General features: G+C 34.3%; 1 long non-coding RNA gene across 1 annotated transcript in view; it reads right to left on the bottom strand.

Moving 5' to 3' along the window:
• LOC116419682 overlaps window positions 1-25,238 on the bottom strand; it is a 175,987-nt gene extending 150,749 nt beyond the window's left edge. The window contains exons 1-2 of the long non-coding RNA XR_004229957.1: window positions 23,302-25,238; window positions 6,793-7,017 (exon numbers count right to left, since the gene is read on the bottom strand). This is a non-coding gene — a long non-coding RNA (uncharacterized LOC116419682). The remainder of the gene's footprint in view (window positions 1-6,792; window positions 7,018-23,301) is intronic.
• Between the last annotated feature and the right edge of the window lie 436 nt (window positions 25,239-25,674).

A 25,674-nucleotide genomic window follows, 5' to 3' on the forward strand; every position in this document is an offset into this window, starting at 1 on the left:
TATATGTATATATATATATATATTGTATTAAGCATATACTTTAGCATATTTAACATGTATTGGTCTACCTGCCATCTGGGGGGAGAGAGGGAAAGAGGGGAAAAATTGGAACAAAAGGTTTTGCAAGGGCCAATGCTGAAAAATTACCCATGCATATATCTTGTAAATAAAAAGTTATAATAATAAAAAAAAGGTTTGGCCAATGAATAATTTAGTTGTACCAGGGAAAGTGTTGACCATTTCCCTTCTTCTGGTTTCTTAATAAGCAATGGATAAGGTGTAAATGACTGATATTGGAGGCACTCTAAAATTAAGCCTTCGTTAAGTATACAACTTTATCATCATATCCATAGAGTCTGAGATAATGTATCAATGAATAACAATTTTTGTGACTGATCCTTTAAAGATTATTTCAGAACTATATGCTTACTTAAGCAAAGCTTATTCTACTATCAAGATACTTGTAGCAATAATCTCAGGTAAGCCATCACAACCATCATGACCATCAGCTACCATTATAGAGCTATGGCAATGATTTAATCTATTTTATTATAGAGACTTCATGAAAAAGTTCATCTGTCATGTAAATACACATAATACTTTTAATCTCATAATATTAGGGATATAGTTATGTTGTCTGCATCTGAATTCAATTAAATTACACATAATAAGGCTACTAGGTGAAAATGCTGGTATCTTGTCAGTGCAAATGTCTTGGAAAATAAAAAAAATTATTGGATTAGGTCATCTCCCCCCCCAAAAAAAACCCACAAATGGGGAAATGGTTAAAAAATAGTTTTTCATATTCTGTCAACAAAGAGTCCAATTACAATAATAGTGGGTACAAACTGACAAGATAATACCTGTGATATATTGTGTTAGTAAAAATCAGGTAAAATCAGGGACAATGGTGATTTTTTTGGGGGGTGCTGACAAGTTAAAAGACACCAAGCTCAACAATGAAGATGATTTTTTTTGAAAGCATGAAGATTAATTGGGAGATGAATATTATTAGTTGTGATTATCAGCCTGTGATTTGCAAGTTCATTCTGCAGGGGGTGTCATGTGATATTTCCCAAGGGATAATGCAGTTGTCTCTACAGAGCTTCAATCTACTTTTATATGAAAGAAAGAAGAAGTCATAAAAAGCAAACTGACATCAGAGAAATTTTTTTTCAAGTAAGAAAGTTCTAGTGCTTATATTCAGTCTTAATATCCATCCGATCCAAATCACTATTGATTAGAGAAATGCAAATTAAGACAACTTTGAGATACCACTACACACCTGTCAGATTGGCTAAGATGACAGGAAAAAATAATGATGAATGATGGAGGAAATGCGGGAAAACTGGGACACTGAGGCATTATTGGTGGAATTGTGAACGAATCCAACCATTCTGGAGAACAATTTGGAACTATGCTCAAAAAGTTATCAAACTGTGCATACCCTTTGATCCAGCAGTGTTTCTACTGGGCTTATATCCCAAAGAGATCTTAAAGAAGGGAAAGGGACCTGTGTGTGCAAAAATGTTTGTGGCAGCCTTGTTTGTAGTAGCTAGAAACTCGAAAATGAATGGATGCCCATCAATTGGAAAATGGTTAGGTAAATTGCGGTATATGAATGCTATGGAATATTATTGTTCTGTAAGAAATGACTTAAATGAATTGATGCTAAGTGAAATGAGCAGAACCAGGAGATCATTATATACTTCAACAACGATACTGTATGAGGATGTATTCTGACAGAAGTGCATTTCTTTGAAAAAGAAAAGATCTAACTCAGTTTGGACAGAAGCAGCTATACCCAAAGAAAGAACACTGGGAAATGAATGTAAAGTGTTTGCATTTTTGTTTTTCTTCCCGGATTATTTTTACCTTCTGAATCCAATTCTTCCTGTGCAACAAGAGAACTGTTCAGTTCTGCACATATACATTGTATCTAGGATATACTGTGACATATTTAACATGTATAGGACTGCTTGCCATCTGGAGGAGGGGGTGGAGGGAAGGAAGGGAAAAGTTGGGACAGAAGTGAGTGCAAGGGATAATGTTTTAAGAAATTTTTTTCAAAAGAAAAAAAAAAGAAAAAATATATCCATCCAAGCATGAAAGCCAGGGTCACATAGCTTAAAGATAACCAGCCTCCAAACTCCCAAGTCAGAGAAACTGGGTTTAAAAACCACCTCTGCCCCTTACTAGTTATAAAAGTTTGATCAAATTACTTAGATCTCTTTGTCAATAAAATGGATATAATAGCAGTTCTTACAATGCCTACTTCATAGACTATTTGTAAACTTCAAAATACTACACAAATAAACTGTAATGCTTATAACATCAACATTTTAAAAAATGAGTTCATAATAATAGTCATCAAGAAAGGATTAAAATATTCAACAGAAATTGTGTTAAGAAGTCCATTTTAAGAAGATTTAATTTTTACAACTTTTCTTTAAATTGTACCATTTTAAGTTTAACTTTTAGCCAACTGGAAAATTCATCTAAACCAATAGACCACTTCTCAAAGGATTATGGACAATGATCTTTTATTTTATTCCACAGATGAAAGGCTATAAGTGAGAAGAGACAATCTACATCTTGTCACCAGCTCCTTTTAAAAACCAACCACCTAATCAACAAAAACTCTTCTCCTGAGTTAGCTTATATGCCTATCAAAGATAGGGCAGGGACAGGGAAAAGAAATGTACATGACAACTTAATTATATATTTAAAAGAAATATCAAGTACAAAATCAATTTGCATGTACAATCATCTTTTTTTATCATATCATGTTACAAAAATGCTTGTTTTATTCCATAAATTAAAACTAAAGATAGTTTGAACAAAATGCATTAGAAACTAGTTGACTTTTTATTTTCATAAACTCAATGTATAAGAATAAAAAAGAAATAAGAAAAAGGTATATGGTTAGAATGATGAAAGAAACAATTAAGCCATATTATGTTATCAAGTCTAAATTATAAGAAATAAGCACTCATTAAGAAAATTCAATAACTTTATAGAAAACCTTTCTTTTAATTACTTCTCTCCATATAATACAAGTCTTTACATTGTGTACAACATAATTTCTATGAAGGAAATTAAAAATCAAAACACATCTCCCTTTTCCACAATCTATTCCTTTAATCTAATTGTAAAAAGCTTTTTATTTTTCTGCTAAATTTTTTTTATATTTTTCTACATGTTTTGAAAAACAGTACAAAATTACTTCTTTGCTATTTTTCTCTTTGCTCACCAAAATTTCTACCAATAACTTTCTTGTAGTAAATGAAATTCTGCCCAAATAATATTATACCAGGGCACAAAGAACTTTCAATAGCCTGAGAAGCTTACTTAATTAACAAGTACTCTTCAGTTATAAACATTATGAAAGCATTCAAATGTCATTCATGACATTAAAGATTAGATTCAAAGAAATTAGTTCATGGTGAACATGCACGCACACACACACACACACACACACACACACACACACCTCTCTATGGCATGACAGTCAAAGAAAAATAACAAAATTCCACTTGCAAAACAGGAAAAGTCCATAATTGAAGTAGCTGACTTGGATATGAGGTAGATATAAGATTGGTTCCTAAAGTTAATTCTTTTCATAGATTCTGGATGTCTAGGTTAGAAAAATGTCAGTTTAATATATTCATCTGCCTGAATATGTAATTTGAGGGCATGAAAGCTGTGAAGTGGAACAGGAATCCAAAGGTATGAAGGGGAAACAAATATAACATGCAAAAGCAGATAAGGCAAAAAACTTGTTCACCTCAAAATAATTTTGTCCAATTTTGTCATGTGGTCAGAGGAAGAAAATAGTTGCTATCATTCACTTCATCTTTTTTTTAAACCTCCCTACAACATCCAATCTAAGTTGGATGCACTCTGGCCAAGAATTATTGTTATCAATATCTTAATCTATGCCTACTCTGGTAACTGGAAAGAATATTGAATAGTCAACTAAAAACAAAGGTATTCTATATTCAGATAAATCTAGACAAAATTTTTCAGATTTAAGAGTCTCCTCTTTGAACAAATGATGGAAAAACCACAATAGTTTTCTTCTCTGTAAATCAATTTTAAACATTCCTGACAATTTGCAGAGGTTTCTCTGCTTAAAGTATAACGATCTACTTCAACAAGACTCTGTTAAATATTGCTGTATTTATTATGTTAACTAATAGGCTAAACATAACGTTTCTTAGCAAAAAATTAGGGTCGTTCTTTTAACACCAGAATGTTAAACTTTGGGAAAATATGTAATAACGAACTTGCAAAAAAATAAATTCTGGAATTAGTTTCCTTCTTAGTAAATTCAATTCCAAATCACTGATCTCAACTAAAATTTTAAAATATAAATATTTTCAATTTAAATCTAAGGTACTGCATTTACTGAGGCTCTCCGTTATTCTTGCCTTGTCATTCTCTACTAGGAATCAGAAACTATAAAAATAAGCTAAATATCTAATACTTAGGACCATTAAAGATGTTCAAACTAAACACTACCTACTATTCTGACCTGCAAAACTTTTAAATAAACCAAATCTTTAAAGGCTATTACATACTTTTTCATCTTTTTTATAACTGGCAGATTGGAGAGGAACAGGAGATAAAAAAGTAAAAGTATGAAGTCACTAAAATTATACATAACCTGTCCATTTCCAAATGAGAAAGGCAGAAAATGTGATACTTTAGCTAACCTCATAATGATTCCCTTAATAAATTATTTTAAAATCAAAATCCCTTTTTGTATTTTTAGCTTTGATATAATACATTTTAGTCTTTCTTAGTTTTTGTGATCTCTATTATCATTGTTGGAATACTGGAGTAGAACTGAGGTTACAAAACTGTGGGTATACTTCTCTAAATGCTTATCAAAATAAGAATCTAAAAGAAGATTAAAGATTCCTACAGGGACTGGATTATAGTAATATTTATTCTAGATAAAACACTTTACAAATTTAACAGCTTCATTCAGTTAAAAAAAAAAAGATCTCTCATTTTGAGACACTCACAGAATATGTATCATTTCAATGTTTTATAGAACATAGCATTATGGTCATTTCTTCCAACGGCAGGGGAAAGGAATTGTGATTTCTTTGATACAGGGACCAACCTTTCTTTCCAGGGAAGAAATTATTTCCATCAATCAGTATCTGTACCTGATTTATTCACAAGTCAAGAAATCACTGATCTTCATCAAAAAAGAAAAATTAACAATAACAAGAGAAAACAACAATCTTAGCTAGTTGTCTGGCAAACAGAGAGATTTAATATATTGCTCAAGGTTATGGAGCCAATATGTATTAGAGGCAAGACTTGAAACCAGATCTTCTTGGCTGCAAAAATGGCTTTCTACCCACTATACCACACTGACTCTCAAGATCATTTAGTGTCTAAATAAAAATCACCCTGATGATTTCAAACAGTTAATAGGAGTTGTATCCTGGACACAACCTCTTGACACATTCATTATCAAAGACCCTTGTAACAACAGGAAAAATACTATATCATACAAAAACATTTGAAGATATACTTGATACATTATCTTTTTCTGTTTCACCTTTTATTATCAAAGATTTGGCTTTTAGATTGATGACTTAGGTACTACATATAAACCCCTTAAGTCTAGTATCAAAGTATTTCAATACATTCAACTCACCAAAGAGTAAAATCAGTCCAAATAATACACAGCAAAAGCATGTTCAGCTTTTTTTTTTTAAGGAACTTATTGCCTTTTTCCAAGTTTCTTCAAAATTCCATACTACTAAATGGTAAAATATGAGAAATCAAAGCTTGGTGCAATAAGAGATTATTATATAAGACAAACTATTATCACAAATTAAAATATCTTCTTAGCTGATGTATGGTAGTTTGGTTTCTCCAAATTTTAGTGACAAGAAAAAACTCAAATTCAGAAGGTCTAACTTTCTGGAGAAAATGTTTAGATTTATAAGAATACTAACAGGCTTTTAATTTTTAAATGGAAATGTTTTGCCATCAATTTCGGTGCTTATGTTGTATGATTGCTAAAATTCTCAAGTTATGTGAAGAAACTTTTATTATGCTTGTTTTTGTTTCTCCTTTGAATGGAAAACCAAGAGAAGCCAGCATTTTCTCAATCCAATTCAGCAGAAATTGTCTAAATAACCATGATTAAGTCCAACAAGGGCTATATGTAATCATAAGATCTGAATTCAAATCTTTGCTCTACTGTATATTTACTATGTAAGTGATAGTAGATAAGTCACTTCCCTGCTGAGTTTCAGTGTCCAGACCTGATAATCTCCAGAAATCATTCCAACTTTATATCTTTATATTACAATGAGTAAAGGAAATAATAGCACACCATCAGAACATCACTGAAACTGATAAGTATTCCAATCAAAGTAAAAGTAAAAGTTTTTTTTAAATCTACTTCATCGGGGGGGGGGGGGGGAAGCTTAATAACATTCCTCTGATAGTACAAATTCAGGTATGTTTACATGGAAATAAGCAGCTCTTCTAAATAATATTCAAATGTAATTGTCTCAAATTCATTTCCAAGTACTTCTTCCTGAAATAAATCAGCATATAAATACCTATGGTAACCTGACTATATACTACAGTAGAAAGGAAACATTGGCAAGGAGTTGTAATACAGTTCTCATAAAAAAACAGAATAATTTATGTTTAAAGAAGTGCTTTTTAAAGTAACTAAACTTTATTTTACTGGATAGATTCTTTAAGACAATAATCAGGTAGTAGATTTTGATTTACTAGCCTTAAGCTTACCTGAGAAATGCAGATTGGTATCTTCAGTTTAAGAAGTATATTATCTGTAGATAGATCTCCAAAGTACACCACATACATTCTTCATCTTCTTAATTACTCACAATTTCTTGAGTTCATGAACAGAGAAACTCCTTGTTTCCAAGCTTGCATCTACCAAACCATCTCAGCTCCAACAATACGTTTTTCTGACAGGTCATGAATAAGCAAGCCAGATGTTTCTGATCTCTAAAAGAATAAGAGGGGGAAAATACAATTAAAATCACAGAATCTTCAAATTGGAAGGGTCTTCTTAGGCCAACTAGTCCCATCTTCTTAAATTGTGGTTCACAACCCCATATGGAGTCTTGTAACAATGTGGAGGTTATGAAATTATGATTTATTATCAGTAATAATTTGTATACCTATTTTATATATATCCATATATCAAGGGTCATGTAAAAATTTCTCAGGTGAAAAGGCATCATGAGTGGAAAAAGTTTAAGAATTCCTGGTCTAATCCAGCCCCTTATCTGAAGCATAAATCTCTATAATATTCTCAACAGTCATTTCACCTATACTTGAACAAAGTATTTATCAAAGTAATGATCTAAAAGGACAAAGATTCCTATAGGGACCAGATTCTAGGACAAAGACTTTATAAATATGCCAGCTTAGTTCAATAAAAAAGAACTCTCATTTTGAGACACTCACAGAATATGTCGTCTTGATGTTTTACAGATGATGATGATTCCTACTAGTTAGAGAATTTGCTATCTCCCAAGAAAGCCCATTCTGTTTTGAAACAGCTCTCAATTATTGGGAAGTTCTTTCTCATATGGAACCCAAATGTGCCTCCTTTGCCATGCATTCACTAGCCTCTCCCTTTCCTTCTCCCTCTCTCTCTCTCTCTCTTTCTGTCTGTCTCTGTCTGTGTATGTGTGTGTGTGTGTGTGTCTCTTCCTCTCTCTGTCTCTGTCTGTATCTTTGTCTCTCAGTCTGTCTCTGTCTCTCTCTATGGCTGTGTTGTCTCTGTCTCTCTGTATGTGTGTGTCTCTGCTCTCTGTCTCTCTGTGTCTCTGTTTCTGTCTCTCTGCCTCTATTTTTCTGTCTCTGTTCCTCCCTCCCGTCTCTCTCTCTCTCTCTCTCTCTCTCTCTCTCTCTCTCTCTCTCTCTCTCTCTCTCTCTCTCTCCCTTCTTCATTCTCTTTCTCTATGTCTCTCTTTTTCACCCCTGAAGCCCAAAGACAAAAAGTCTAACCTCTCTTCTAAAGGATACCTTCTCAAATAGCTGAAAACAGAAAATCAAGTCTTCTTTAAAAGTCTTTTCTTCTTTGAACTAAATATCCAACTTCCTTTAACCAGTCCTCAAATGTCATGGCATATTCGCAAGTTCCCTTACCTTCCTGATCACCCTCTCGAGGCTTTCCAGCTTATCAGCTGATTGTTTTTTAGTCCAAATAAAGGACTTGGCATTTATCACTATGAAATTTCATCTTATTAGATTCATCCCATCATTAAAACCTGCAGAAATCTTTTTAGATGCTGATTCTCTCACCCAATAAGACACTTTTACTTGACAATGAAAAAACTAGGTTTCTGACAACTGATATCAAGTTTTTCCAAGGTCATATTTCTACTGAAAAAAATGTTGAACAACCAAAACTGAATCCAAATGTGATTTAAGAAAAAGTGAAAGAAGAGCCCTGCAAGAATTCATATAGTCTATCCAGGGGTCCTCAAACTACAGCCTCTTAGATGTGGCAGCTGAGGACATTTATCCCCCTCACCTAGGGCTATGAAGTTTTTTTTATTTAAAGCGCACAAAACAAAGTTTTTGTTTTTACTATAGTCTGGCCCTCCAACAGTTTGAGGGACAGTGAACTGGCCCCCTATTTTAAAAGTTTGAGGACCCCTGGTCTATGTAATTTACCCAAAGATAGTTTTCAAGTTGGGGTTTATTTTGGGGGTAGGAAATTCAGATTAGATGATATGCCCACTGACACATAGCCAGTGACCTAATTATTGCAGTGGCTGCAGAGCCAGAAAGATCAGGATTTGAGTCTTCCCTCTGACAAATACTGTTTGAAAAATCTGGGCAAAGCAAAGCACTTAGCCTCAAAAACAACCACCTAGACTATAAATTACAGATAAACTGCCATTCTTCAATGACGCTGTGGAACTGACGTGGATACAAAACTAGATCTTGCTCTTCTGAGCAGCAGACCCAAATATAAGTCACAGGCTGATGTTATCCAGAAACCAATGAGAACATGAATTGGTCCAAGCCAATCCAGATATACAATACATAGCAATGAGCAATGACAATTTTCAAAAGATTTTCACATTCACCAACTCAGTGATCTCTTCTTGTTGTTAATACTGTGCTCTTACAAATCTATTTGTGAAATTCTTCTAGTAAAACATAAATTCCTTGAGGGCTGGAACTACTTTTTCTTTGTGTCTATGTCTCTGCATTGCTGTTCCCTAGCCCATGATCTTACACATAAATGAACATTTAATAAATGTTTGCTGAAATGGTGAATTGACTAAGCAGGAATTCAACAGATAAAAGAGAGAAGGATAACATTCTAAGTAAATAAAATATTTTGAATAAAGATATGAAGGCAGGAAATTCAGTTTAATTCAGCAAAAACTTATAAAGCACCTATCATGCAACATTCACTGTGCCAGATACTACAAAGTCATGTTCAGGACACATTTAATAACTTAAAAGTAGCAACATAAAATAAGGTTCAAAGGACAGGATCATCAGATCACCAAGAGCCTCGAATAACATCAGAACCTCCTGATCAATTTGAAAAGCAGAGAAAAAGAGCACATTCTGTACAAAGAAGATTTTCAAAGATATTGGATTGTATGAATTAGAAGGAGAAAAATTTAATAAGGGAACAGCATTGTAGTAAAAGAGGTATGCTGTCTGATTGGATAAGTTAGCTTCAGACCCCAAGTCTGGAATTTACTACTTGGGCTATTTCCAGCAAGTCAGTTCACTTCTTCATTTGTTTGAGATGAGGATTTAAACTCAAAGGTTCCTCCTAGTTCTCAGTCTTTGACCTCTTAGGTTTTTGTGCCCCATTCAGCTTACCCATCCACTAGCTGGGTAAATCTGAACAAGCTGTGCCCCTTCTGTGGGCTTTGGTTTAACATCTGAAAAAAGACAAGACTTAACTAGATGAATTCTAAAGGGCAACTCCTTCAAATTCTAAGAGTCTGGGATTCTAGAAAGGGGACAGAATGCTTAAAGAGTTTGACAAAAAGATCTAAATCCAGTATCTAGTTTAAAATTCCAAGTACTTATCTAATAAGTATCTGTGAAAGACTCTTATTTCCACAGGAGACAGGCTTGACGGTAAAAGAAATAGATCAAGTAATATGGATAAGTTAATAGGAGAAAGACTTGGAAACAAGTAGGATGCAGTATACAACAGCTATCAACAGAGTAGCTCTAACAGACAGATGTAGGGGTGCTAAAGAGGTGCCAGTAGATTTAAGGATATAAAATTCCCAAGAACTTTGAAGTTGTGGTGAAGAAGCCATTTTGGAAGTGGACATAGAAATGGTTTTTAAATACACTTTATAGGTCTACAACAACTTGGTTTTTGAGTATAAAAACATTGTTTATAACTCAGTTCAAATTTTCATGTAAATAAACTAAGGCTACATTAATCAATAAATATGAAAGTCCCCCCAAAAAAGTATCCCCCTAGAAGTCCATTCCTTCATTTGAGAACAAGGGGAGTTTAAAACAAAAGTCCCCAAAGCATGTGTCTGTGTAAAATCAGAATACAGCAGAGTTCCCCTCACTGAATTCCCCCTCCCATCATACCATTATAGTAAATAGGTCCCTTTTTAACAAAATGACATCCTGGGGGAACATCATAGTTGAAACAATGTGACCACAACGACTTCACTGTTGAAAATCTACATGGTTTCCTTTTCTTTTCAGCAAGTCCTTCAATGATATTTATTGAGGACCCATTATGGAGGGAGGCGGAGAAGAGAAATGGAGACAAGGAAAAGGGGAAGGGGAGAAGAAGAGGAGAAAAAGAAAATCAGAGGAAGGATTTATCAAGCACCTGCTGTTTGCCAGGCATCTTATTAAGCATTTTACAAATATTATCTCATTTGATCCTCACAACCCTAGAAGGTAGATAGTTATAATCCCGTTTTATAGTTGAGGAAACAGATAAAACACAGAATAAGTGATTAGCCTGAAATTCACATAATTAGTAAGTATCAGAGACTGAATTTGAACTCAGACCCAATGCTTTATCCACACCAGCTGTCTTATGATCTGTGTGACATAACATCCTAGCTGTATTGAATTTAGTCCCTTCAAACAAGCACATTATCTACTATTTCCAAAAAAAAATAAAATAAAATATTTCTGACAGTTGCCCACTTTCCCTTTTTCAACACTTCATTTTGAGCCAACTGAGGTAAAGTCTGGCTTCTATGATTACCAAAATCTAGCTTTTCTCTCTAACACCTCCTAATTTCTTTTTCACTAAAAGGGTCCTAAATAGTGCCTAGACAGAGGAAGGGATGAGGGTGGGTTGACAAGAGAGAATGGGTAGCATTTAAATATTTAAAACCTAGGAACTTCAATTCCTCAACCAGAAGAGCTTCCTAAATTCAAAGTAAACAGAACACTCAATTTTATAGTTATCCAAAAACTTCAACTTGTTCCAAAGCCTTTCAACTAGCTAAAAAAAATATTGAATTACTAGGTGTTATTTGAGCTGGTCTTTTCACATTCAATTCTCTTTTGAAAACATGAGTAATTTTAGAATAAAATTCTAAACAGTCCAGTGGTGGTTAGAATATTTAAACATGTACAATAATGAAATGTTTTAAAGTTATGTAGGGATTCCCAACCCAGGTTTCTGAATTATTTTTTGGTGACTAAAAATGAGCTTCATAGTATGTGGGAAGGATTTCCCCAATAGATGATAAAGAACAATACCCCTTTCTAAAGTCTCTCATCAAATGACACTAAGGTGACCAACATATCATTCTAAAAAAGTTTATTTTTTTTAAACTTTGCCCCTAATTACTGAGTTCTAAAATTGCATGAAGAAAGATATTCTGAAACACCTAGAGAAGGCAATTTTAGAAATTATTTCCCAAAAATACGGGGGGGGGGGAGGAAGAGAGCACAACAAAAATGGTTAAATTAAGAGGTTTCTATTAACAGAAAAATTATTTTATGTGGAACTTATTTCCAAATGATTGTTGCTGTTATTCAGCCATTTCAGTCATGTACACATTTTCATGACCTCATTGATATTTTCTTGGCAAAGATACTGAAGTGGTTTCTTTCTTCAGCTTATTTTACAGATGAGGAAACTAAGTTAGAATCACACATCTAATTAATGTCTGAGGCTAGAGTTGAACTCTGGAGGTTGAATATTCTTGACTCCAAGTTCTGTACTGTATCTACTGGGCCACCTAGATGGCTTATTCCCAAATGATAGCAAAACCAATAAGACACTGTTGCACTAGGGGGAAAAACACATAGGTGAAATATTGGGGAACACATATGACAAGTTCAAGAAGTTAGTGATAATATGAGAGCTAAAGGAAACATTAAACCAGCTCTATATCCACCTGTAAGATAAAGGCCTGAAAGACCTTAGATTGGATTTAGAAGATCAGAAAATGGACACATAAGAATCTTTATTAAATTTTCAAATAAAACTCACAATACAGACAGAGGGCTCCTCCATTAGTTAGTGAATCTCTGGTAAATGTGAGAAGGGGATGCTGTGCATGTTTAGGCTGACACTTATAATTTTATATTCAGAATTCTAGTACTTTTATAAAAAGCTAGAAGGCCAGAAGGAATATAACTGATATGGGGAGGGGGATCTAAATACCCAACACACCCATTTCATGTGAAAGATATAGCAGTTCCATGACACCAGGAAACAATGGCTGGCACAGTTGGTCTGGCATAAGCTCCAGAAGCTGTCAGTGCTCTCTTGAAAGCAAATGACGCCTCTTATTCCACAGATCTCTGTCTTCATACTTCATTTAACAAACACTACAATGGACAGTGGAAGAAAGCTATGAGAAAGAAAAAGGCTGCCAAAACCCAGAATATCTCAGTATTCCACTTCTTTTCTATAAGAGAAGGTACAATCACAGAAAAAGGAGAGAACGGTTATCAGTTGGATTCAGGAAAATTGTTTATACATTCTTAAAAAAAAAGGAAAAACTCTAACACAGGTAGCACGACTATCACTACAACTGTTGTGGTACAACAGCTAGATAGGATTTCATCATTCACTTTTAAGGACCTGACCACTCATGGAACAAGGTGCTATTATGTAAAAGGAGAACAAATAGTTCTGCATAGCAAAAAAATTAAAACTGAAGAATAAGCTACTGAACTACTGACATAAAATTGACTTTCTCCTGTTTTATTTGGGTTTTCTTTAACCTGTGAAAATTTTCATCTGAATATTGAAAGGGTCTGGGGTAAAGGAAAGATGGAAAGGAATTGGGAGGCAGGAAAAAGACTGTCACAGGAAGTACAATATATATGGTATAGTGCACTGGTTTGGAAGTATGAGAATACGGTTTCATATACCAGCTCTCAGACTTAACTACTTTTCTTTACATGTATTTACCTACATAGAAAGCAGAACAGATGACCTCTAAGTAAGCTCCTGATCCTATAACCTAGAAAAGCAATAAAATAATCACAAGTTCAAAGGTCCTGAGACAGGAATAATTTAAGGTAGGACTTTTAAAAAGGCTATGAAATATGTAATTTAGATTTTAAAAAAGCATAATCTTGTATTGTAACTATTTCCTAAAACTACTGATAGCATCAAATATTTTATATCAAAAATATTACTGCTGATCCATAACTTCACTGTTAGATATTCATTTTCTTTGGAATACACCTTCAATGCTGATGATTTGGAAGAAGTGTATGAACAAGATCTTAAATAATACATTTATTTTAACAAATTTCATTACAATGAAGCAATTTGCTTACTTGTTGAACTACTGATCGCTTTTTTATTCATACAGGAAATCCCTTTTAATCACTCCACAGTTGAATGATCCTTTCTTATAACACCAACTTTTAAAATACCATTTTTTTTTATGTTTGTAATTCACCCATTCATCAAGTTCTGCCTGAGTGTCTATTGTAATTCGCTTAATCTGTCACCTTAAAGCTAATACAGGCCTGCCATCTAGTGGCTCCATGGGTAATTGTAGGATTTCAAAGTACTATTCATCCTAAATAGGGGAGGACAAGGGAAAGAAAAGAAAAATACAGCTTTTCTAGTGAGGATTATATTTTTAAAGTATGAAAAAATTTCTAAGAATTTCCTAAACAATATATGCATATATATAAACATCTATATACATATCAGCTAAACTCATATACTTAAAAGTTGAAGGCAATTATTGCAATGCAAACCATATAACAAGTGCTTAATAAATGCTTCTTCTTTCATTCACTTATTCAAGGGAAAATGAAATACACTGACTAGGTCTTATAGATAAGAATTAGAGGGTTTGTGCTTGCAACTTTCCCTCAATATTAAAAAAATTATAAATAGCTATAACCAACAGCTATACTATAGTCTGCTCACTGACAAAGATACTTCAATTATAGGTGAGGAAGCACAAGAAACAAAAAAATCCTACTTCATTTTAAGGGAAAGTAACATTTTGTGTATTCAAAGAATTTACCAAGGTGCCAAAACTCTGGGTATCCCAATTTTTCTAAAGTGAAAATTTTTTTTTAAAAAACTCAGACATAATGATTCATATTAAAGTAGGAGTATTTCATCTTAAGATATCCTGCCTCCTTTCTTTACTGTCTAAAAGTTCCCCAAATGTTTAATCAAAGGAAGTTTTTAAGCCATACAACAAAAAACTCAGCTGTTGTCACTACGGGTCAATCTTGGTGATCATAATTGGTGATTCAGAACAAGTCAGTCTCTCTGACTCTGTTTCCTCATCCACAAAATGGGGATAATAAGAACATGTACTTTATAAGATTGTTGTGAAAATCAAATAAGATAAGATATGCAAAGCACTCTGCAACTTTTAAAACACTATTTTTTTTGTCATTGTATTCAATCACCTCTTTTGAGACCTCATTTGGGGTTTTCTTGGCAAAGATACTAGTGTTTTGCCATTTCCTTCTCCAATTCATTTTACAAATGAGGAAACTGAGTGAATTGCCCGGGATTATAGAGTATCTGTAGTCACATTTGAAGTCAGGAAGATGAGTCTTTCCTGCTCCAGGCTGAGTACTTTATTCATCTAGCTGCCCCAAAGTATTATATAAATGTCAGCTATAATTATTCATTTTCTTTATCATTCAACTGATTCACTGATACCAAAAATGTCCTTCTTAAAGGGCATCAAAAAAGAAAAATTCCTTCTACAAAAACCAGAATATGCACCAATTCCCCGTTTGTCAGCTTACAGTGTAATGTAATTAGAGCAGCTATCCTTTTATAATTTTTCAGTTTCCCCAGCACAAATAACCTAATGAAATGCAGTGTGACCACAAATCCAATCCACGTGGCAAATATAACAGTATCTTAGACTCCAAACTATGAAGTCTAAAGTCAGCTTGAACATTCTACTCTAAATGTGCCTTGAATACAATATGGTTCTTGCACATAGCACTGCCAAACAGATCTTTAAAAAAAACAATCTATTGTTTTCCACTATTGTGCTATTCAAAATTGCCATATGTCCAAATCATCAAATGTCCAATCACCAAAATAACCAGATGTCCAGTTACTTCAAGTATCCCAGGAGGTGATCTAATTGACAGCTTAGCATTCAGTGATACGATACCTCAGGTTTGGTCCCCCCAAAAAGCATAAATGCACAAAAACTGGTCATCTCTTTTTAATATTAGACAACTGTATCACTTATTTCTGTAAAAAATAATCTCAAAGTTGACATTCAGACCTACACGTGACTTGATAACTTGATTTCTAAATATTTAACATACTTTGTTGCTACTTAAGAAGGTAGGATTTTCATTGAAAAAGAGGAAAAAATAATACTTGGGACACAAGATGAACTCTGTCCTGACACACACAAAATGATACAAGGCCTAGAGTTAGGTCTCCAGTACAATGAATAGATCTTCTTTGGAGGATCAATATGATTAGGGCAAGAACCAGAGAAGATGAAGAGGTCTGTGTAGACTGACTGACCAGTTGAACAAAAACATTCTCTCACTGGTACTTGAATCATATAGGATTATAAAGCTAGAGGTAAAAAAGAAATAATGGGCTTCTCTCCTTTTTAGCATTTGTTTTAAAAAAAACAGATGGTACCATAAAAACAATGATATCTTTTACCTAATACTTCTTTTAATTAGTGGGTAGTTCCTCAGAAACACTTTGCCCATCTCCCTTATTTAGATTTACATTAGCTTTAACCATAAAAAATGTCAAAAGTATTGAACCTGAAAGATACTCAGTAGTAGGAAACCAAGAATTATGATAATACAAAAAATAACCATCTAGATGATACTAGCTAAATTTAACATAATCTTTATGGTGCTGAAATTTTTGCAGATGTACATTAAAGGGGAAAAAACTTTGTGGTGTTGTCATTAAATGCTTTTGAAGAAATTTGTTGGTGGCTTCTAACTTTTTGAAAAAAAAATTAAAATTTTAAGGTACTATGTGTGACTAGAGTAGCAATGGCTTTCACACCAAGAAGCTGCGGCTATCCAGATAAATGAATTGCTACTTTCCATCAAAATGGCCAAAGCATCAAAGCTACTTATTCTTATTCTATGTAGCATAAAAAGAAATCCAGAATATCTCCCAGATTTAATCTATATTAACAAGAGAGCATTATTTATAAATACTGTGCAGTTTTCACTGATAAATATGAATTTATTTCCAATATGTTCTTCAGCAAAATATCCTTTTAAAAAAGAGGAAAATGAGATTATATGGATGGAACTATAAATGGTCATTTATAATCACTGCTTTTCATAATAATATGTAAATAAAAAAGCCCAGATACTGCCCAGATACTACAAACTTATAAAATTTAAAGTGAAATACATTCAAAATGTCTTCATGAATTTCTTTGTCAACAGGCATTAATTTTCTTTTAGAATCACATAAAAGTAGTGATCTGGTAAACTAGTAAAAATTCATTCATTGATTTATGGTACCTTTGAAGGTCCTCCAGACTCAAATTCAGAATGCCTGAGAGTTCTGATCTTGGTTCTGACAATTACAAGCTTTGTGCCCTTGCGTCTGAGCCTCTTATTTTATATGTACAGAAAGATGGTTAAGTCTCAGAGATAGTATATGAAACCAGATTCTCTTACTCCCAAACCAGTGCACTATCCCAAGATCTTTCTGTGCCAGTCTGTGTCCTAATTTAGGGCATCTTTGGCTATGCAGCATGACCTGTTTCCTGCCTCTCATCTCTCCCCACCTCTCCTCACAAAATTCAGATAAAAATTTCCATAAGTTAAAGAAATTTCAAATTTCTTTACTTTCAACATTTTCAATAATAGCTTTATCAATTAATAAGAAGCTAAACTAGAATTAGAAGCCATTATACCAGGCTGCCACACTTCCTGTTTATCGGCTTGCAAGAACTATTTTGTTCAGTTGTTTTTCAGTCGTATCTGACTCTTCCTGACTCCATTTGGGGTTCTCTCTGCAAAGATACTGGAGTGGTTTGCCATTTCTTTCTCCAGCTCATTTTACAGATGAGAAAACTGAGTCAGAATTAAGTAACTTGCCCAGGGTCCCATAAGTAAAAAGTGTCTGAAGCTAAATTTGAACCCAGAAAGATGCTATCCATTGGACCAGAGCTGTCTCAGGTAAATTTATGGACCATGTGAAAAATACACTGTTCTATGTTTGGCTTTGACCTGACTTGCATATTGCTCACCTGGCTCTATTTATTCGCCTTCCCTCTCCTCCCAGGCTGCAAAGCCCTGGGCTCTCAGAACCCACTTAAAGTTCTGCTTCATGAAGCCTATCTTTGATGAAAACCAAGTGCATATAAAATAGCTGCCTACCTCCTGCAGAGGAGCCTCTTTTACCCAACTGCAAGCCTATTTTTAGCCACAGCGACTATTGCAACGTTTCTGGGTACTTTATCGAACGTCACTGTACCGACATGATTTTTAATGTACTTTGTGCGGTCGGACAGTCTGCCCATATCACAAACAAGCAAGCTGGGCGCCTTGTTCCCTCTGGACAAACTTCGAGCACTTTTAAACTATCGTCTACTTCTGACCCTTCAGGATGGAAACAGCTCAGCTCCTTTGCACAATTTCCTGAGAACAACTAAGAGCCTCTCTGTGACAGCTTGACAGGACTCAGCATCTATTATAGAATATCTTCTAGCTCTAAAATTCAATAATTCTATTACAAATTAACCAATGTACCAACTCGGGGTCAGAAAAGATTTTTGTTGTTCTTGTTCAGTTGCTGTTATGTCCTATTCTTCAGGACTCTGTGGACCACAACACGCCAATACTGTCTGTGGGGTTTTCTTGGAAAAGATAGTGGTTTCCTTCTTTAAGGCAAACAGGGTTTAAGTGCCTTGTAGTAGTATTGATGGGTCAAAGTAAAGGCACAATTAAGTGATTTTTGGAGTATAATTCCAACTTTTCTTTTTTTCTTTCTTGAAATAGAAATTTTAAATAATATTCATAATTATCATTTCTCCACTCAAATGCATTTAACCTTTTAATATTATTTCTAAATCTGATCATCCATACAATGGAAGTATTAAGATCTGATACAAAATGAAATTTTAAATAGAATATAAATGTCTCTAAATCCTTAAAAATCCTGAAATAAAATTTTCTTGCTAGTGTCCTGTTTACAGTGTCTCATAGGAAAGACCTCCCCTTTAATTCTTTACTAGAGGATAATTACTAGTCTGAAACTATTCTTGAGTGCTCTATCACCCCCAAAACCAGAGTGCTTCAACACAAGCATGCCCTACTACACACACACACACGCAGAGAGAGAGAGAGAGAGAGAGAGAGAGAGAGAGAGACACGGAGAGACACGAAGAGACAGAGACAGAGACAGAGACAAAGGGAGAAAAAGAGACAGAGAGAGACAGCGGGAGAGAGAGACAGAGACAGAGAGACTAAAAGAGAAACACAGAGACAGAGGGAAAAAGAGAGACAGCAAAAGAAAGAAGAGGGGAGCGAGGGAGGGAGGAAAGGAGGGAGGAAGGGAGAGAAAGAGAGAGAATGTGTGTGTTTCACCTACAGATCCTTCTATGAACCATAGTCTAATAATTTAAATTATATAACATGTCACTGAAATTTTTTGTGCTCAGTTTCCCAGGGACAAGAATAAGACAATATTTAGGCCCAATATTGCTGATTTAAGCATAAATCAAGTCAGTCAAGACCCGGACTAGTAAGTGTTAATTTTCCTGGGATTTCTCCATCTCTGGTAAATTGCACAGTTGCCCCCAGCTGGTATCCAGCAATTCCAAGTTCTCTTTGTGGGTGAGGGTATGTAGGTGTGAGTATGAGTCAGGGAGAGGAGAGGGGGGAAAAGTGAAATAAAAATGAATATAGCTCTAAAGTGAGAAACTATATGTGCATATTAGAATGCTTATGTCACCCTGGACAAGTCAACTTAAATTAAATTAGAGTATAAAAACAAAATATATCAATAAAATCTTTTTCAAAGTCCATTTTGCTCCAAAATATCTCATGTCAACTTTCTTCTCAGTAAGTTGTCGGGCTGTATTTTTATACCAAGAACAAGCTACACTGAACAAGCTGTTCCATCACTGATCACAGTTAGGCCCTGTTTTACTTCAAGAAGAATGCAGTGTTTATTCAAGTAGCATTAGTCTTTAATTCGAAAGGAACTCTGTACAGACTAAACCTACACCCTCCTTAAAGGTTTGAGGTGATTTTTTATTTATTTTAGAAGATGTATCAAAACAACACTGCTAAAAATTAGAAGAGTAATAATAAGTATAATCTCATATTTAAATGGTATCAAATGTAGCTCTTCTCAGCAATACGATACAAGTCAATTCCACAGGACTCATGATGAAAAATGCTATCCCTGCCTCCAGAGAGAAAATTTATGGCATCTAAACATATATAAGAACATACCATTTTCACTTTCTTTTTTTTCATGTTTTTTTTTTTCTTTTGGTCTGTTTCTTCTTTCACTACATGACTAACATGGAAATAATTTGCATGGTTGCACACATATAATCTCTATCAAATTGCTTACCATCTTAGAAGGGAAGTGGAAAAGAAAGCAAACTTGAAACTCAAAAAATTTTAAATGAGTGTTAAAATGTCTTTATGTATAATTGGAAAAAATAAATACTATTAAAAATGTAAAAAGATAAAATGGTGTCAAAGTTTAGTATATTCTAGAACTTCTCCTATTTTATCTTCATCTAAATAACCTAATATAATTATTGATTAATAAGAATTGTTTCCTGGCAAAAATGAGCAGTAACATCAAGCAAAATTGAAAGGAAGTGTAGAGGTTTTCTAATTGCCTGATGCCTTACTACCTTTTTACAGTAGGACTGGGCAAATTTGCTTAGGATTTAAGAATCAGTCCTAAAAATCAGGAGCTGACAAAATTTTCAGTTTCTAAGGAAAGTGTGAGTGCGTGCACATGTGCACCCCCACCACCACAAGAGATTCCTTTAAATCTATCTCAGGTCAAAATCAAATTTGGCTCCTTAGGGTTTTACTGGACAGATTTTCTCAACAGCTCAAAAAAGCTTCTAAGTATATTGAGTTATGGTATTTCCTGGGACCATATGTAACACTGGCAGTTGACCAGTAATCATTACTCTAGCTCCCTTATCAGGCAATTCTCTTTTTTCCTCTCTTCCCTTCAGCTTTGGCAAGGAGAATCTGAACCCCCGCTTATGCTAGGGCAAATAAACCTGATATTCCAGACAAATGAATTTCCATTGCTTCCAAGTGGCACTATCTAATAATACATGGTCATTTTTCAAAATTATAATGAGAGCAAAACAAATGCAGGATTACAATAAATGGACTCTTATTTTTTTTTTCAATCTGAGATAATCCTGTGCCACAATTATATTCACAGGAGTTAGGTTCCCCTAGGCTTGGCTGAGCACCAGTATATAGAATCTCCAGTCAGGACATCCAGTTTCTGCTTGAACTTAAACAATATAATGTCAAGGAACTTATTATCTTACCAAGTTGTCCCATCTATTTTCAAAAAAATTCGGTTGTTAATACTCTTTATTTTAAATTAAAAAGCCCTTTCCCTTTCTTTCTTTTTGTTTCACTCCCTCTTTTTCTCTCCTCTCTCTCTCTCTCTCTCTCTCTCTCTCTCTCTCTCTCTCTCTCTCTCTCTCTCTCTGTCTCCTCTCTCTCTGTCTCTGTCTGTCTCTGTCTCTCTCTTTCTCTCTGTCTCTCTCTCTCTCTGTCTCTCTCTGTGTGTCTTTCTCTCTCTCTATCCCTCCCTCTCCCTCTCTGTCTTTCTCTGTCTCTCTGTCTCCCTCTCTTTCTCCTCTTGCCCACCCCCACACCTGTCTCCCCATCTCATTGATTCTACTTTCAACATCTGGAGCCATGGAACCTAAGTTTTTCCCACATGACAGTACTTAAATATCTGAAGACAGTTATCATATCCTCTTTTCTCAGATAAACATCCCCAGTTCCTTCAACAAATATTCATGATGTTTAGTTTCCAGTCCCCCATCTTAGTCATAATTCTCTGGATGTATTTCAATATGTAAATGGCACTTTTAAAATGAGACAAGACCAAACAAAATAAGCACCAGAGATATGGCTTTACAATGAACACAATAGAACTAACACCTTTCTTGGCCTGTATATGCTTTACTTTTATTAACATAATCTAAAATTAAATTTGCTTTCTTGGAAGCTGCATCTAAAAATATTTATTGGTGACATGCTTAGCCTTCAGTCAATTGAGTCTGTCAGATCTTTTCTGAAGGAGCAATTGTATAATCATGTCTTCCTACCTTGTACTTGTACAATTGATCTAGAACTTAATGCAGAATTTTATATTTTCCTACTAAATATCATCAGTAGATTCAGTCCATTGTCATCCAATTAACGATCCCTCCAAATCTTCCAGTAATCTTCGAATTTTATAAGTATGTACTTTCTAATACTATTTAACACTTTGATGGGATACTGCATGCAACTTATATTCACAGAATGGGTTCCCAAAGGTAGCTACTATTTGGGGTTCTTGGGAGTAACGTTTAATTCTACAAACCCCCATATTGGTATGCTTCCTATTAACAATATCAAATAGATTCAATTAGCTTTTAACAAAGGCATGTACTCAAAAGGTAGCAAAAATAGTAGTTAGAAAACCTGGAATCCATTCCCCAACAAATACTTAAAATAGTCACAGAAAGACTGAACTAAACTTAAAGAGTACATTAGTAGGGAGGCAGATGTGTCAAATATATGTATTGTAAACTTCTTGGTTCTCTTCTTAGCATTTTCATGCAGCTCCCTTAGGGTACACAGTATCTCTACTAAGGAGGGTCTCTCATCTCCACAGTATGACTCTTCTTTGATGCAAAGAGTCACAGTTACCCCTCTCTCTGTATCTGTGTACATCTGCTTTAAAGCATCTTTTTTATTATAGCTTTTTATTTACAAGATATATGCACGGGTAATTTTTCAGCATTGAGAATTGCAAAACCTTTTGTTCCAACTTTTCCCCTCCTTCCCCCCACCCACTCCCCCAGATGGCAGGTAGATCAATACATGTTAAATGTGTTAAAGTACATGTTAAATACAATATATGTATACATGTCCAAACAGTTATTTTGCTGCACAAAAAGAATCAAACTTTGAAATAGTGTACAATTAGCTTGTGAAGGAAATCAAAAATGCAGGTGGACAAAAATAGAGGGATTGGGAATTCTATGTAGTGGTTCACACTCATTTCCCTGAGTTCTTTCTCTGGGTGCAGCTGGTTCAATTCATTACTGCTCTATTGGAGCTGATTTGTTTCATCTCATTAAAGAGAGCCATGTCTACCAGAATTGATCCTCTTATGGTATTGTTGTTGAAGTATATAATGATTTCTTGGTCCTGCTCATTTCACTCATCATCAGTTTGTGTAAGTCTCCAGGTCTTTCTGAAATCCTCCTGCTGGTCATTTCTTGCTGAACAATAATATTCCATAATATTCATATACCACAATTTATTCAGCCATTCTCCAATTGATAGGCATCCACTCAGTTTCCAGTTTCTGGCCACTACAAAGAGACCTGCCACAAACATTCTTGCACATACAGGTCCCTTTCCCTTCTTTACGATATTAAAGCATCTTTTAAATAATAAATCTCATGGTACATTTGGTACCTTTCTCATTGATCATTTTATCCACTGTTATTTATTCTAACCTTTAGCCTCGTGTACAGATTTTGATTTGATATGTATTTTTGTAACTTATATTGCTTCCAATGAGAAGTCAAACTTTTCCAGAATATGTACCTGACGTCAGTCCCTTGAGGTTCATTTCTCATTAGCAGCTGGTAGCTAAGATATCATAGCATCAGTTCTCTGCCTGCTTCCATTTAATCAAAGGATGACTATAGTGTCTTTCTAACTTCCCTACTGTCATAGCATCTGATCCTCTTTTCATATCCTGAAAAAAACAGAAAAAAGGAAAAAAAGTTGTATCGTTCCACTGAGAAGTGAGAACTGTCTATAACTAGGGTTCTCTCTGATCCCAAATGATCTATATTTAGCAGAAGAGTGAAACCCATATCTCTTTTCTACTCAGACCAAGAGTTTATTTAAACGAATTTGCATATTACATTTAATTAGATTCTACTACACTTAGGAATGTGTTTCTATAAACTGCTTTAAAGTTTGACTTTTAAAAAAGACTTTATACCCTCTTGTGCAAAATAAAACATTAAGTATTTAAAAACATTAATGGGTTTGAGCAGAGTTTTAAATTGTATTCATGAGGTCAATCTCTCTTACCCAGCTTGCCTGGATTACATTTATAGGTAGATGTCTGTTAAAATGACTTTCAGCTTCTTCATGACTTCTCACTTCATTGAAGAGACTTTTAAATAGACTGTACTTGGCTAAGGTTTTAGGCCTTACACTCCAGATTTTCTGGGACAGTCCTGATTTTAAGAATATAAAAGTATGCTTTTATCGCAAGGGTTTCTGGAAAAAATAATATCATGACATCTAATGTATCCTACTTTCTGATTCAGAAAGTAGAGACTGCAAATCATGGATTAAAATCCTATCTGCCTCATGGCAACCTTAAAGGTTTTAGCTAGAATGGATCCCATCATCTTTTCTGTCCTTTCACCTCCTTTAAATAGGGCATCAAGTTCCCTTGACTTTCATAATAATGATTTCATTTTACCTCTTTCAAAGAGGCAGTGGGATCTGTGGTAATCTTGGCCTATACCAAAACAAACACATAGACAGATAAAAACACATACACACACATCCCATTACTACACTTCTATTTTTCAAGTGGCCTGAATGGCTGAAAATACTATAGGAATACCAAGTTTTCACAATTATAATGAATATCACTAAAAATCTTTTCCAACACTAACTAATTTTGAACTTGCTTTTACCCAGGGTAAGGAGCCGCACTAAATATTCTTTTTCTCAATTAAATTACATTCAAGGCAAGCAAAACAATAGCATCCTTCAATGTGGCATTAAAAGCCCAAAGCTACCATTACCTTCACTTACCACCACCCCTATCTAAAGAACTCAATTCCAGGGTCCTATTGACTTGTTTTGGTAGCTCTCTAAAATTTACACTAAGATTCTGAAATTAATGAAAAAATTCTATTAATTCTTATTTTATAAATAAATCCTAAAAAGCAAAAGGGGTAATTACCCAAATGAAAGGTAAACTTCCTTTCTCTTTAAAAATGTTCACTATTGAGTTATTCAATTATAATACAAAAATGTGGAAATCCTACACCTCTTATAAATATAGACAATCAGTAGATTAAATCCATCTTAGACAGACATCAAGTCTTTTCTAAGATTTCTTTTGTCTTCATCATAGAGCTAATTTCCATTTGTTGGTGGAAATGAAAGAAAATAAGAAAGGGCGGCTCCCCAAAGTCAAACAGCTGATCTAGGAAGTAGAGAGAATAGGTCTGTCCTCCAATCTCACAATCCCAAAATGTTGGGGAAATGTTCCTCCTTCTTTCTAAAATGTTGTCATATAGCTTACAAGGATCCTTATTTTTAAATCTTATTTTCCAAACTGAAGAGTTTACATCTTTTTTCTGGTCTCACTACAGAGAGAAAATCCATCCTTACTCATAGTCCCATTGTAATAGAATGAGACTCTTCTCACTCTTACTGGAAATTGCTTATATGTAGAGTGTCCCAAAAGTCTTGGGAGTAGTTTTAAGTTTTTTTAAAGCTATGACAGGTGTTTAACTGCATTAAGACTTTTGGGACACCCTGCATTTTGAGTGTCTAAAATATTAAATACTTTATTATTAATGGGCAGATGGGTGACATGGTGGATAAAACAAGGATTAGCAATGAAAAAGGGAATGGAACTCAGACAAAGCCAACAACATAGCATGAAGCTGAAAAAAAAAAAGGTATGTGTTCCTACAAACTATGTCTTCCAATTACATTAAATAAATTTCCATTTGAAATCAGGATCCCATAAATTCTACCTTTTTATATACTTTCATATGGAAATTATATTTGCTCTTCAATTTTTAAGAAATCACTTTTTAAAAAAATTCCAATTGTCAAGGTGCAGTTAATCTCTTTATAACTTTCCCAAAGAAATTGTAATTATAAAGGGACTTGGGTTAACTAAAATAAATTTCCATTTAGTAGAATTTCAGG

Source organism: Sarcophilus harrisii, chromosome 5 (assembly GCF_902635505.1).
Source record: "Sarcophilus harrisii chromosome 5, mSarHar1.11, whole genome shotgun sequence".
Classification (NCBI taxonomy): Eukaryota; Metazoa; Chordata; class Mammalia; order Dasyuromorphia; family Dasyuridae; genus Sarcophilus; species Sarcophilus harrisii.